This window comes from Microcebus murinus, chromosome 19 (genome assembly GCF_040939455.1).
Source record: "Microcebus murinus isolate Inina chromosome 19, M.murinus_Inina_mat1.0, whole genome shotgun sequence".
Classification (NCBI taxonomy): domain Eukaryota; kingdom Metazoa; phylum Chordata; class Mammalia; order Primates; family Cheirogaleidae; genus Microcebus; species Microcebus murinus.
Window position 1 is genome coordinate 26116198 of NC_134122.1, and position 13645 is coordinate 26129842.

Genomic DNA, 13645 nt, shown 5'->3' on the forward strand with positions numbered 1-13645 from the left:
GACAGTAGGGGGCCGGGCTGGGGATCTGGGTAGCGGAACAGCTTTTGGGTCAAGAGAACAGTGTTGGGAGAATGTGTATCCGGCTCACCTCCGTTAGCTGTTGAAAATAAAAGACACCACCAACCGACAGAAGAATCTCTCTCCGTAAAAGCGGGAGAAAAAGCGATGAAAAGGGAGCACTCTCGCCAGGCTCAGAGTCACTCTGATCTGAAAGATAACATCACTGCAAGTCAGCTAGAATCAAGTCTTAAAAGGAACCAAGAATAAGGGATCAGAGCGAACCAAGGATAGTTAACGGTATTAGGTAACAGTTACTAGAGCTTGCCGTTAATCCTGATCCTCAGTACAATCCTGTAAATTGGATTAGATTATGGTTTACACATGAATCAGAGCATAGGTTAAAAGCTTGCTTTCTTTTGAGACTTGTCCAAGTCATAATTTGTTTAAAATCATAGCTAGTAGTGGCAGAATTACCTGTACTGAGTACAGACAGACGTTATTTTTTGAGTTGTTTGAAATGTTAGAAACACCAAACTCCCATTCAGTTGAGGAAATAGTTATATTTACAATAGACTATATACAATTGTGAGATACTATGCTATACTGACATGGAAAGTTCCCCCAAGACATTTTGTAGCGTGTTAAAAAATTCTAGTTGCAAAAAATATGTATTTAGTTATTCTTTTATACGTAAATAAACCTCACAAAACAATACCGGGTTTTACTGTGGTACATACTTATGTAAATGATAGAAAAAAAGAATCGATGCATGCAAATTAATACAGAAAGAGCTAGAATGACACACTAAACTGACAGCAGTGAATAGGAGAGGGAAGAGAGTCATAGGGATTTATGGGTTTTAGGGTAAAATAGAACTTTTTAAATGACAGTTTCCTTGGGGGTGTGATCAGGAAAAATGTATATATACTGTATGTTCTCTGTATAATAAAAATTATTTCAAAAACTTGAGTAAGAATGGCATTTTTGTCGTTTGAGCACCCACTCTGCTCTAAATGGCTTTAAATAATTCCAGAAATAATATCTCCCATTAAGGGGTGAAGATTTGAGAGTTATGAGGCTATGAACATAAATCATATTCAGGGAATCCCAAAAGAGAAATTTAAAAGTAATTTTAAGCAGTGTAATATTTCATTGTTTAGTTCCAGGAAGCTTAAAAAAAATGGATATTACATAAAACTCTTCCAGGTCTACGTTACATAGTTCATATTTGATAGAAATTTAGAGGGACTAATAGTACTTTTTCAAATATGGCTCTGGATATTTTCAATTGAAATATTTTATAAATTTATAAAATATTAATTATTATAAAGTTTTTAATTTTTAATAAATATTAAAGATTTGCCAAAATCTTATACCTGACAACTTTGTGACCCTATATAAAAATTGTTAAAAACAAACAAGCAGACCAAAAACCCAGGGATTGAAATGGAAGCAACCAGGCCGGGCGCGGTGGCTCACGCCTGTAATCCTAGCACTCTGGGAGGCCAAGGCCTGCGGATTGCTCAAGGTCAGGAGTTCGAAACCAGCCTGAGCAAGAGTGAGACTCCCGTCTCTACTATAAATAGAAAGAAACTAATTGGCCAACTAATATATATAGAAAAAATCAGCCGGGCATGATGGCACATGCCTGTAGTCCCAGCTACTTGGGAGGCTGAGGCAGGAGGATTGCTTGAGCCCAGGAGTTTGAAGTTGCTGTGAGCTAGGCTGATGCCACTGCACTCACTCTAGCCTGGGGAACAAAGTGAAACTCTGTCTCAAAAAAATAAATAAATAAAATGGAAGCAACCCACTCTAATTGTCAGTTACCGCTAGAAATTAGCATTTAAAATATGTCAGTTGACCTTAGGAATATCAAGAACCAAATTTGGTTTGAGGACCCCTTAGTCACCTTATTTGGGGAAGTAAAGGAGAAAGCATAAGTAGGTCTGCTCACCTGACAAGTACCTTCTCATCTGAGACTTACCATCAGGTGGTTGGCAAGATCATAAAATGAAAGTTCTAAATCTGATGACATCACAACTGTTGCTTGGTAGCAAGCCAGATGGGCAGTTTTCACATAGCCCTGGTTTAGGCCATTGCTCACCCCATCAGGGTGCCTGAAATGTAGTTTAATGTGTATTAATTTTTGCTATGTAACAAATCACCCCCCAGTAAACATTTATTTTCTCTCAGTTTCTGAAGATTAGGAATCAGAGCAGAGTGGCTTGGTGGTTCTGGCTTAGTCTTTCTTGAGGTTGCAGTCAAATAGTTAGTTGTCCAGGGCTGCAAATCCTTTCAAGCTTCTTGAAATGGGGGAAAAAACCCACTCCAAATTCACTTCTTTGTTGCAGGCCTCAGTTCCTCATGACAAGGGCCTCACTGTAGGGTTGCTCATGACATGGCAACTTGCTTCCTCTAGAATGAGATATGAGAGAGAGGGAGAGCAAGATAGAAGCCACAGTGTCTTTTGAGTTGATCTTGGAAGTCATACTATCAATTCTCCGTATGCTAATGGTCACATAGACCAACCTTAGTACAATGTGAGTGGGATCTTGACACGGGTGTGAAGACCAGGAAACAGAGATCATTGGGGGCCATCTTGAATGCTAGTTTCTCCTGCATGGTACCATTTCCCAAATGCTCCTTCTCACAGATAATTATCAATACTAGAGAACTACAGGTTACCTAGAGCTTCTGTAGAAATTAAGGGATTAAAGGTACTGTATAAACAAGACTGGGTCCCAGCACTACACATGTACAGTTTCCTTAACACCAGATGAATAGGTACTCCAGGAAGATGATAAAATGTATACAACTATAGTTATATACCTAAACACATTAGTTACCCTTTTATAATATACTTAAGTGTCTTTTTATTGATTCATACAATTGAGACAGTATCTTTTAACTCCCTGCTGTTTGGGGAGTTAAACATTTTTGGCCAGGCAAGGTGGCTCATGCCTGTAATCTCAGCACTTTGGGTGGCTGAGATAGGAGGACTGCTTGAGACCAAGAGTTAGAAACCAGCCTGGGCAAGAAAGTGAGACCCCATCTCTACAAAAAAATTTAAAAATTAGCCAGGTGCAGTGACCTGTAATCCTAGCTACTCCAGAGGCTGAGGCAGGAAAATTGGTTGCACCTAGAAGCTCAATATTACAATGAGCTGTCAGTGTGCCACTGCACTCCAGCCTGGGCGACAGAGTGAGACCCTGAATCTGAAAAAAGAAAAAAAAAATTCTACTTCTTCCCATCTCATTACTTCCAAGCACATATGGATAGAACACTAATTTTATACTGTTAAGATTTATAGTATTTATTGTCTATTGAGTTATAATTAAGTATTCATGAAATCATGATGATTAAGAAAGGTAGCTAGTGAGAGTTTCTTTGATGTTACTGGCCTCTCCCCTAATTGAGAAAGCTCACTTTGAAGTTCATATGGATGTTAATGGGAAGGCCTCACATTAGGGGGTTTGGTGATGGAGGTAGAAGAGATAGTGGGTAGGCGATTTGTGCATAGACACAGACACACACAGAGACAGGAAATACACACACATAGATAGAGGTGGAGAAGATGGGTGAGGGCCATCTATGAAGCCAATGGCCACCAATTATCCAGTTAGGCACCTAGATTTTTGTCCTACTTCTGGGCAACTCTCTGTCCCTGCTCTAGAGGCTGTGACCTCAAGAACAATAGAGCTCGGGCCTGTTTCACAGGTGGTTATGCACAATATGCAGGCAATACCCAAAGGAGACAGCCACAGCACTACAGCCCATTTCTGGGACATCCCTGACAAATATGGAGGGAAATCCTCCCAGTGGGCAGAACTTTGAGCAGTGCACTTGCTTGTTAATTTTATTTGGAAGGAGAATGGCCAGACCTGCAATTGATTATATACCAAGCTGATGGTTTGGCTGGATGGTCAGAGACTTACTTGTAAGGAATGTGATTGGAAAATTGGTGACAAAGAAGTGTGGGGAGGAGGTATGTAGACAGACCTCTCTTAATTGGCAAGAAACATGAAGACATTTGTGTCCCATGTAAATGCTCACCAAAGGGGGACGTTAAAGGCAGAGGAGGCTTTTAATAATCAAGGGAATAGGATGACCCATACTGTAGATACCAGTCAGTCTCTTTCCCCAGCCAGCCTGGCTATTGCCCATTGGGTTCATGAATAAAGTGGCCTTAGTGCCAGGAGTGGACATTAATGCATGGGTTTAGCACCATGGACTTCCACTCACCATAGCCAATCTGGCCACAGCCACTGCTGAGCGCCCAATCTGCCAGCAGTGGGGACCAACACTGAGTCCCTGATATGGCACCATTCTCTGGGGGGATCATCCAGCTGGTTGGTGGCCGGTAGATTACATGGGACCATGTCCTTTATGGAAGAGGGAGTAGACATACTCTGGATGTGGATTTGCCTTCCCTGAATGCAATCCTACTGCTTCTGTGAAAATGACCATCCATGGACTTTACAGAATACATTATCCACCACCATGATATTCCACATAGCATTGCTTCTGATCAAGGAACTTGCTTCACAGCAAAAAAAGCATGGCTGCCCATGCTCATGGAATTTGCGGGCATTACATGTTCCTCACTGTCCTGAAGCAGCTGGCTTGATTGAATGGTGGAATGGCCTCTTGAAGACTCAGCTACAGTGCCAGCTAGGTTTCATCAGTGTCCAATATATGATGCTGTTTATCTAGAGTGAAGATTCATAGGTACAGGAACCAAGTTGTGGAAATGGGAGTGGCACACCTTAGTATTACCCCTAGTGACCCACTAGCTAAATTTTTACTTCCTATTCCCATGATCTTATGCTCTGCTAGCCTAAGCTTTTAGTTTCAAAGGGAATAATGCTTCTACCAGGAGACATGCTATGGTTTGAATATTTGTCTCCTCAAAAACTCATTTTGAAATTTACCCAGCTACTTGGGAGGCTGAGGCAGGAGGATTGATTGAGTGTGGAGTCACCAACAACTGTGATGATGCCATTGCACTCTAGCCCTGGACAACAGAGGAAGATTCTGTCTCCCTAAGGTGGAAGTATTGAGGGGTAGGGCCTTTAAGAGATGATTGGGCCTGAGGGCTCTGACCTAATGAATGGATTGATGGAATATTAGGTTAATAGATTAATGGGTTATCACGGGAGTAGGATTCATGGCTATAAAGCTCTATAGGTAGGAGGAAGAGGCCAGGCAAGGTGGCTCATGCCTGTAATCCCAGCACTTTGGGAGGTCAAGGTGGGAGGATCGCTTGAGGCCAAGAATTTAAGACCAGCCTGGGCAACATAGAAAGACCTTGTTTCTTCAAATTAATTTTAAAAATTAGCTGGTCATGATGGTGCATGCCTGTAGTCCCAGCCACCTGGGAGGCTGTGGTGGGAGGATTGTTTGAGCCCAGGAGCTCCAGATTACAGTGAGTTATGATCACACTACTGCACCCTAGCCTGGTGATAGAATGAGACCTTGTCTCTAAAAGATAAAAAATTTTTAAAAAATAAGAGGAAGAGACTCCTGAGCTACCAAGCTCAACCCCCTCACCATGGGATAACCCACACCACCTCAGGACTCTGTAGAGAGTCCCCACCAGCAAGGAGACCCTCACCAGATGCAGCCCCCTTGACCTTGGACTTCTCAGCCTCTATAACTGTAAGAAATAAATTCCTTTTCTTTATAAATTACCTAGTTTTTGTTATAAGTAACAGAAAACAGACTAAGATGGAAAATTGGTACCAAGAGTGGGGTTGTGCTGATAATACCTGAAAATGTGGAAGTAGCTTTGGAACTGGATGATGGACAGAGCCTGGCAGACTAGAAAATGCCTAGCTTCTGGTGAGGGCTTAAAAACCAAGAAGACTTGGGAAAGTTTGGAACTGCTTAGAGATTGGTTAAGTAGTCGTGACCAGAATGCTGATAGAAATATGGACAGTAAAGGCCATACTGATGAGGTTTCAGATGGAAATGAGGAACGAGGTCTTAGAAACTGGAGTCAAGGTCATCCTTGTTGTAATTGGCAAAGAACTTGGCTGCATTGTGTCCATGCCCTGGGGCTTTATGGAATGCAGAATTTAAGAGCAATGAATTGTGCTGTCTGGTGGAAGAAATATCTAAGCAGCAAAGCATTCAGGCTGCTGTATGGTTACTTTTCACTGCTTACATTAAGCTTTGAAAGAGAAAAAAATGACTTAAAGACAAAACTTGTGATCCAAAGAGAAGCATTTGGAAAATTCTCAGCCTGGCCATGTGAAGAGTGAAAAAGCACATTTGGGAGAGGAGATCATGGGTGTAGTCCAGTAACAGTTTGCCATACAGATTAGCACCAGTAGAAAGCAGCCACCAGGTGCTCCTCACGACAATGGAAGGAAGACTCTGCAGACATTTCAGAGATCTTTGAGGCTACCCATCCCATTGCAAACCCAGAATGGTTTCCAGGATGGAATGGGCCCAGAACACTCTTCACAGGCTTTCGGCCCAGGGCTGCCTTGGGACTCTGCTCCCTGAATTTCCAGCACAGAGCTTCTCAGCCACCCCAGCTGTGGCTCCAGGAGCCCCAGGTGTGGATCCACCCTTTGCTCAAGAAGATACAAGTTGTAAGCCTTGGCGGCCTCTATGCGCGGTTGTAGGCCCCTTGCCATGAGATGCCCTACACCACATGTCACAGAGAGCAAGAGCTATGGAGGCTTAGCAGCCTCCACCCAGATCTCGAAGGATGTCACTGAATGGCTGGGGACCCAGGCAGAGACTTGTTGAATGAGCGGAACCACCTCACAGAGCAATGTCCAGCAGCAATGTGGGGTCAGAGTGCTGCAGTGTCCCTGCCAGGGCAATGCCTAGTGGAGCCATGGGAGAGGGACTGCCACCAGGACCCCAGGACTGGGGAGTCACCAGCAATGAGATGGAGCAGAGACCACTTTTGGAGCCTGCTGGGCCCCCAAACATGGAAATAAAGACAAAACTTTGAGTCCTTCCAAAAGAAATTCCAGGCATTTATCTAGCCTTGGAAAGTAAATGAGCAACCTGATAAAAAGGAAGATAGTAACAGTAGTCTCCCAAGCAAGCCAGAGTCCCTACAGAAACTGAAAGATAACGTCTTAACATATTTTCTTGAGATGTTCTGCAGAAACCCCCACAAAAGGAAAATGCTGACAGCGACTGTGTAACCTCAAATAAGAGGGAACTGAGGACTGGACTCTGACCACCACTCTGTTCTAATTTTTTCCTGGGGGTCTGGAGAGACCCACACCCACAGGAACCAAAGAATCTCTGAATCTACCTAGGATCCCATCCCCTTCACTTTGAGGTATCCTTTTGGGGCCAAACCAACGTATTCATATAACCTCCACTTATTGGCTTATGATTTTACCTACATCTTTCACTTTCCTGAAAAGTAGCTCTGTGTTTAAAAAGCCTTGCTTATCTTATAAGCCATCAGGGAGTTCAGTTCTTAAGTGTTAGCTGCCTGTTCTCCTTGCTTGGTGACATGCAATAAAAGCCCTTTTCTCCTACTGCAAATCTCAGCGTTAGTGTCTGGCTTTGCTGCACCAGGTGAGCGCATCTCAGTTCAGTTCAGTAATAGCAGCATGGAACACCTGCCTGGGAAAGCTTCAGGTGCTGGACTCCAACCCCTACGGCAGCCACACCACGTGGGCTGCATCCTGCAAAGCCATAGGGGTGGGGCTACCTGAAGCCTTGGGGACCCAATCCTCGCTCCAGAACCAGCATGTCCCGAGCTGGCACATGGAGTCGAAAGAGATTATTCTCCAGCTTTAAGGTTTAGTGCATGCCCTGCTGGGTTTTGGAGTTGCTTGGGGCCCATAACCCCTTTATTTTTGCCTAATTTTTTCTCTTGGAATGACAATGTCTTCTCTATGCCTGTGCTGCCATTGTGAGACAGCACAGGGACAGGATTTGGGCCTCACTTCTGACCAAGAGAGGCAACATGGGGCAGCATAACCCAGCCTAATTAACTGTAAAATAACAAAAAACAAATGATCTCCTAGCTGCTGGAATTCGTATAAAGGGGGACCATACTGTCTATCTCTTGAGTGATGTTTTCCAGGACCACTGAAGCAAGATGCTGACACCAGCTGATAAGGAACCTGGCTGCAAAGAAACCAGACCTATCTGGATCTAACTGCCTCAAGCCAGAATAGATCCCCATTCGGACCTTGCCCTGACTTTTCCCTCCTTATAATCTCATTTTAATTCTAAAAATCATGCCCAGGGGTGACATGTAAAACGCTAATCATACATGGAATGCATGAAGAAGCATGACCACCAAATGTGCTGGTGTCAACAGAACCCTGCCTCTACATGTGATCACTTCAGAGCTGATACCTGCTTCCCTCTTTACAGCCCCATAAAAGTTCCCCAGCGCTTGGAGAGCCAGTCTGGTAGCTCCTTAACCAGGACTGCCTCCCTTTTACTTGAGCAAAAGCCCTGAATAAAGCTTCACCTAGGCCAGGTGTGGTGGCTCACACCTGTAATCCTAGCACACTAGAAGGCCGAGGTGGGTGGATTGCTCAAGATCAGGAGTTGGAAACCAGCTTGAGCAAGAGTGAGACCCTGTCTCTACCATAAGTAGAAAGAAATTAATTGGCCAACTAATATATATAGGAAAAAAAAATTAGCCAGGCATGGTGGCACATGCCTGTAGTCCCAGCTACTCAGGAGGCTGAGGGAGCAGGATTGCTTGAGCCCAGGAGTTTGAGGTTGCTGTGAGCTAGGCTGACACCACGGCACTCACTCTAGCCTGGGCAAGAAAGCAAGACTCTGTCTCAAAAAAAAAAAAAAAAAAAAAGCCTCCCCTGCCTAAATCTTTCTGGTCTTCTGCCAACTTCTATTGACTTAGGGACCAAGGACCTGAAGTCCGGTATCAATCGTGTCTTGGAAGTAGGTAACTTGTTTTGATTTCACAAGCCCACAGATGAGACTCTGGACTTTGAACTTTTGAGTTGGTGCTGGAAGAAGTTAAGACTTTGAGGCTATGGGCATGAATATGTTTGTATGTGAAAAAGACATAAGATTTGGGGGGTTGAGAGCTGGAATGTTATGGCTTGAATATTTGTCCCCTCCAAAACTCATGTTGAAATTTAATTCTCAGTGTGGCAGTATTGAGAGGTGACTGAATCATGAGGTCTCTTTTTTTCATGAATAGATTAATCCATTCATGCATTAATAAATCAATAGGTTAATGGATTAATGGGTTATCACAGGAGTGGGACTGGTGGCTATTTAAAGCAGAGGAGGAGAGACCTGAGGTAGCACGCTCAGCCCCCTCACCACGTGATGCACTACCTCACCTCGGGACTCTACAAAGAGTCCCTGCCAGCAAGAAGGCCCTCACCAGATGCAGCCCCTTAGCCTTGTATTTCTTAGCATCCATACTGTAAAAAGTAAATTCTCTTTCTTTATAAACCACCCAGTTTTTGTTATAAGCAACAGAAAATGGACTACGACTAGACACAACAGTGATTTCATTGAACTAGAAGACTGTCACTTGGCCACATTCTTATCTCTGAATCAATAGGCAAGGAAAGGAAATAACCTTGCTGGCTTGAGTGATTAATCCTGAGTAGCAAAGAGAAATTGGACTGCTACTCACAAGATCAAAAGGGTTTATCTGGGATGCAGTAGGTCCCTAGGGCATCTCTTAGTATTGCCATGCCCTCTGATTAAAGTCCCTGGAAAACTGCAACAATCAAATCCAGGAAGAACTATGAATGGCCCAGACCTTCCAGGAGTGAAGGTTTGGGCCACCCCACTAGGTGATCCATGGCCAGCTGAGGTGCTTGCTGTGGGCAAAGTGAGTACGGAATGGGTAGTAGGAGGAGGTGGTTATAAATACCAGCTACGTTACGTGCATATGACCAGTTGCAGAACTGAGGACTGTAATTGTCATGGGTAGTTCTTCTTTGTTTTATAATGGACATGTGTGTATGTGTGTGTATATCTCAGATGTTTTCTTCCCTCTATTATTCCTTTATCATGTAACAAGAGATATATTGACCTTATATTATGATATTTAATTATTGTTAACTTTACATCATAGCATTTGAGTTGGAGATATCAAAGAGAAGTGTAGACATCACCCAACAATTTTACATGCTCTTCTGGGGAATGGATTAGTGCATTTTGGGTTGTTCACGGGATAGTTGTATCATGTAAGGTGGAAGAATGACCTTGTCATTGTCTTTGTTTGGAGATTAAGTATGGTTTAAAGCAATGTGTAAGGGTGCCACTGAGAAGGGGTGGACTTGTGATTGTTAATTTTATGTGTCAACTTGGATGGGCCAAAGTGCCCAGGTATTTGGTCAAATATTATTCTGGATGTTTCTGGGAAGGTGTTTTTGGATGAGATTAACATTTAAATTGGTGGACTTTGAGTAAAGCAGATTGCCTCCATAATGTGTGTATGTGTGTGTGTGGGGGGGGTCTCATCCAATCAGTTGAACGTCTGAATAGAGCCAAAAGACTGACCTCCCTTGAACAAGAAGAAATTTTGCCTGAAGACAGCCTTCTGACTTAAAGTACAACACTGATTCTTCCACGGGTCTCCAGCCTGCCTGCCACGCCCTCTGTAGATTTTGGACTTGCCAGCCTCTGTGATCCTATGAGCCAATTCCTTAAAATAAATCTCTCTAGACATATACACTTCCCATTGGTTCCCTTTCTCAGGAAATCCCTGATATGCCCACTTTCTTGAAAAAGAAAGGAAAAGAAAATGAAATACATTAAACACATAAAAAGGCGCAAACTGGGTGTGATGGCACACACCTGTAGTCCCAGCTATGCCTGAAAGCTGAGGGCAGAATCGCTTATGCCCAGGAGTTCAGGTCAGCAGTGAGCTACAATCGCACCACTGCATTCCAGCCCAGGCAACAAAGCCAGACCCTGTCTTTAAAAAAAAAAAAAAAAAGGACAAAGAATAATTAAAAGAAATAAAGAAATGCCAATGTTTCCACACCCAAATTTAACAACCACTGATGTTAAGCTATGTTTGTTTGAGAATTGCTTTTCTTAAGAAATAACATTTACAGATGTGCCTACATTCCAATTGTAAGGCTTCCCGAACCCGCTCTCTGTTCTCCCTCTCAAGAGGTGATCGTTCTCCTAAAGTCAGGTATCAGTCCTATCTGTATTTTAACATTTTTCTACAAATGTATTCGTCCATAAATAGTATACATAACAATTTTTTACACACATGGCATCATTCTGTACTTTTTGAGGCTGAATTTAGAGCCAAAGCGCCTGGATTTAAATTCTGTCTGCCAGGGATATCTTTTCGAGGTGATAAAAGTGGCTAAAATTAGGTAGTGGTGATAGTTGCACAAGTCTCTGAATATGCTAAGAACCACTGAAGTCTACACTATAAAAGAGTGAATTTTATGGTACATAAATGATGCATAAATGGTACATATATGATATCTCAATAAAGCCATTATAGAAAATATAGATAACAATGAAACGTAATACGTGGGAAAAAAATCCTGGCTGCACTATTGTCATGTGACCTTGGGGAAGGTATTTAAAAAGCTTTCTTTGCCTTGATGTAAAATCTTTGTTTCTCTATAAAATAAAATAATTACAATATCTAGCTAGTAAATTTGCTATGAGGATTGAATAAGATAATACTTATAAAAACATTTTGAACAGAGTGGAGAACTCAGGCTGACACGGTGCTCAGTAAACACTAGCAATAATAATAATTATTATTATTGCCTTCTGTAATTTAGGGTTTTTAACCTGTTGATTTCAATATCCCTAAATATATATGTGGACTAGTTGATTTATCATAACTGTTCTACAATATTTGCTTGCATATATGTTTATTTATTTCTGTACTGATGGATATTAGGGCATTTCCAAATTTATTATAAATAATTTTGCAATAAACATCCTTATGCACATATCCTTGGGCACATAGAGGGTGTCCAAAGGGAACCTATGAGTTAATTACTGGATCTTGAGTATGTACATGTTAAAGAAAAAAAGTATTCATGACACTTGTTAAAGATGGTAGGGCTGACTTTATTCAAGGGAGATTACTGGTGTTCTGTAGTAGGAGAGAAGGTCAGATTGAATTCTGAATGCAAGGAAAAGTGGGAATTTATAGCCAAGGAGAAGTGTGTGTACGTGTGTTTGGCAGGGGGGATGTCAGTGTATGGAAAATTACTATGAGAAACATCAGGGGTAAGGGAGATTTCTGGCTAATCTGACCTAACAGGATTCTTGCCAAAGGCAGGCCAGGGGGATTGGACCATCACCTGGGGGATGTTAGGGAAGGAGGATTCCAAACAGTTATAGAAGGTAATCAGATATTGGGAATGGGGGATTCTGGCTAAAGTGACATACCAGGATTCTTGATAAAATTGGATGATGCAGAAATGAACATGGAAACTAAAAAATCAGGGCCTAGTTGAGAAAAGAATTCAGAGCAACCTGACTAGAATTAGGTCAAGGAGAGAATCTGCCAACCATTTGACTTTATTCAATGTAGCTAAATTACTCTTTAGCAAGGTGCGGTAGTTCCTCTTTTTTTCATATCCGTGCCAACATTTGGCATGAGAAGCTTCAATTTTGCAAATATGATATTTTGAAATATTTCATTGTTTCACTTGCATTTACTTGTAAGTAGTAAAATTTGTACAGCTTTTCCTATGTTTATTGGTCATTTGGGTTTCCTCTTAGGTTAACAGTATGTTTAATATTGCACTTTTATATGCTGTGTTGTTTCCTTTTTTTTTTTTTTTAAAGACTAGTCAACTGCAGTAGTGAGAAGGGGGAAAGAGTAGAACAAAGAATTTGATCTATAACTAACTGTGAACCATCAATTGAGATAACTCACCATCTTCAGACCAGCCTATGTTTCTTTTTTTTAAAAAAATTAATTTGTAGACAGCCTAGATATATTCTGTATATGGAATAAAGGTTGACTCCCAGGTTTTAGGCTTGGACAGATGGGTTGATTGTGTGCCATTTACATGGATGAAGAGGGATGATGGCAAACGAGTTTTAGGAGGAAGACCAGAAGTTCTTTCTTTTAGACATATTTGAGATGCTTTTGAGTCATCCAAGAGAACAAGTCTGTGCTATAGATATACATTTGGAGGTTGTCAGTTTATAGATGGCATTTAAAGTGATAGCAATGCACATGGCTATCTCCTGAATTTAGAGAGTGATGACAAGAGCCCTACAGCATTTATACATTTGGAGAATGATTCAGTAAGGGATACTGAAATGGAAGACCAGTAAAATAGAGAAAAACCAGAAGAGCGTGATATTATGGAAGCCCAGAGAGAAATGTGCCGCTTTTTCAATTTTTGTAATGGCTGCAAAAGGCTTCATTGTATGGATGCACCCTCACTGCTCTTCTATTTGGAATTTAGATTTATTTTATTGCTTTCCTATTATAAACTGTACTTTAATGAACATTCTTTACTTTCTGAACTTGTTTCATGAAAATGAAAAATGAACATTCTTATAGATTCATCTTTTTTTGCCACTCTTATTACTTCCTTTGGATAGACTTTTTTTTTTTTTTTTTTTTTTTGAGACAGGGTCCGGCTCTGTTATCCCTGCTAGAGCACAGTGGTGCCACCGCAACTTCAAACTCCTGGGCTAAAGCGATCCTCCT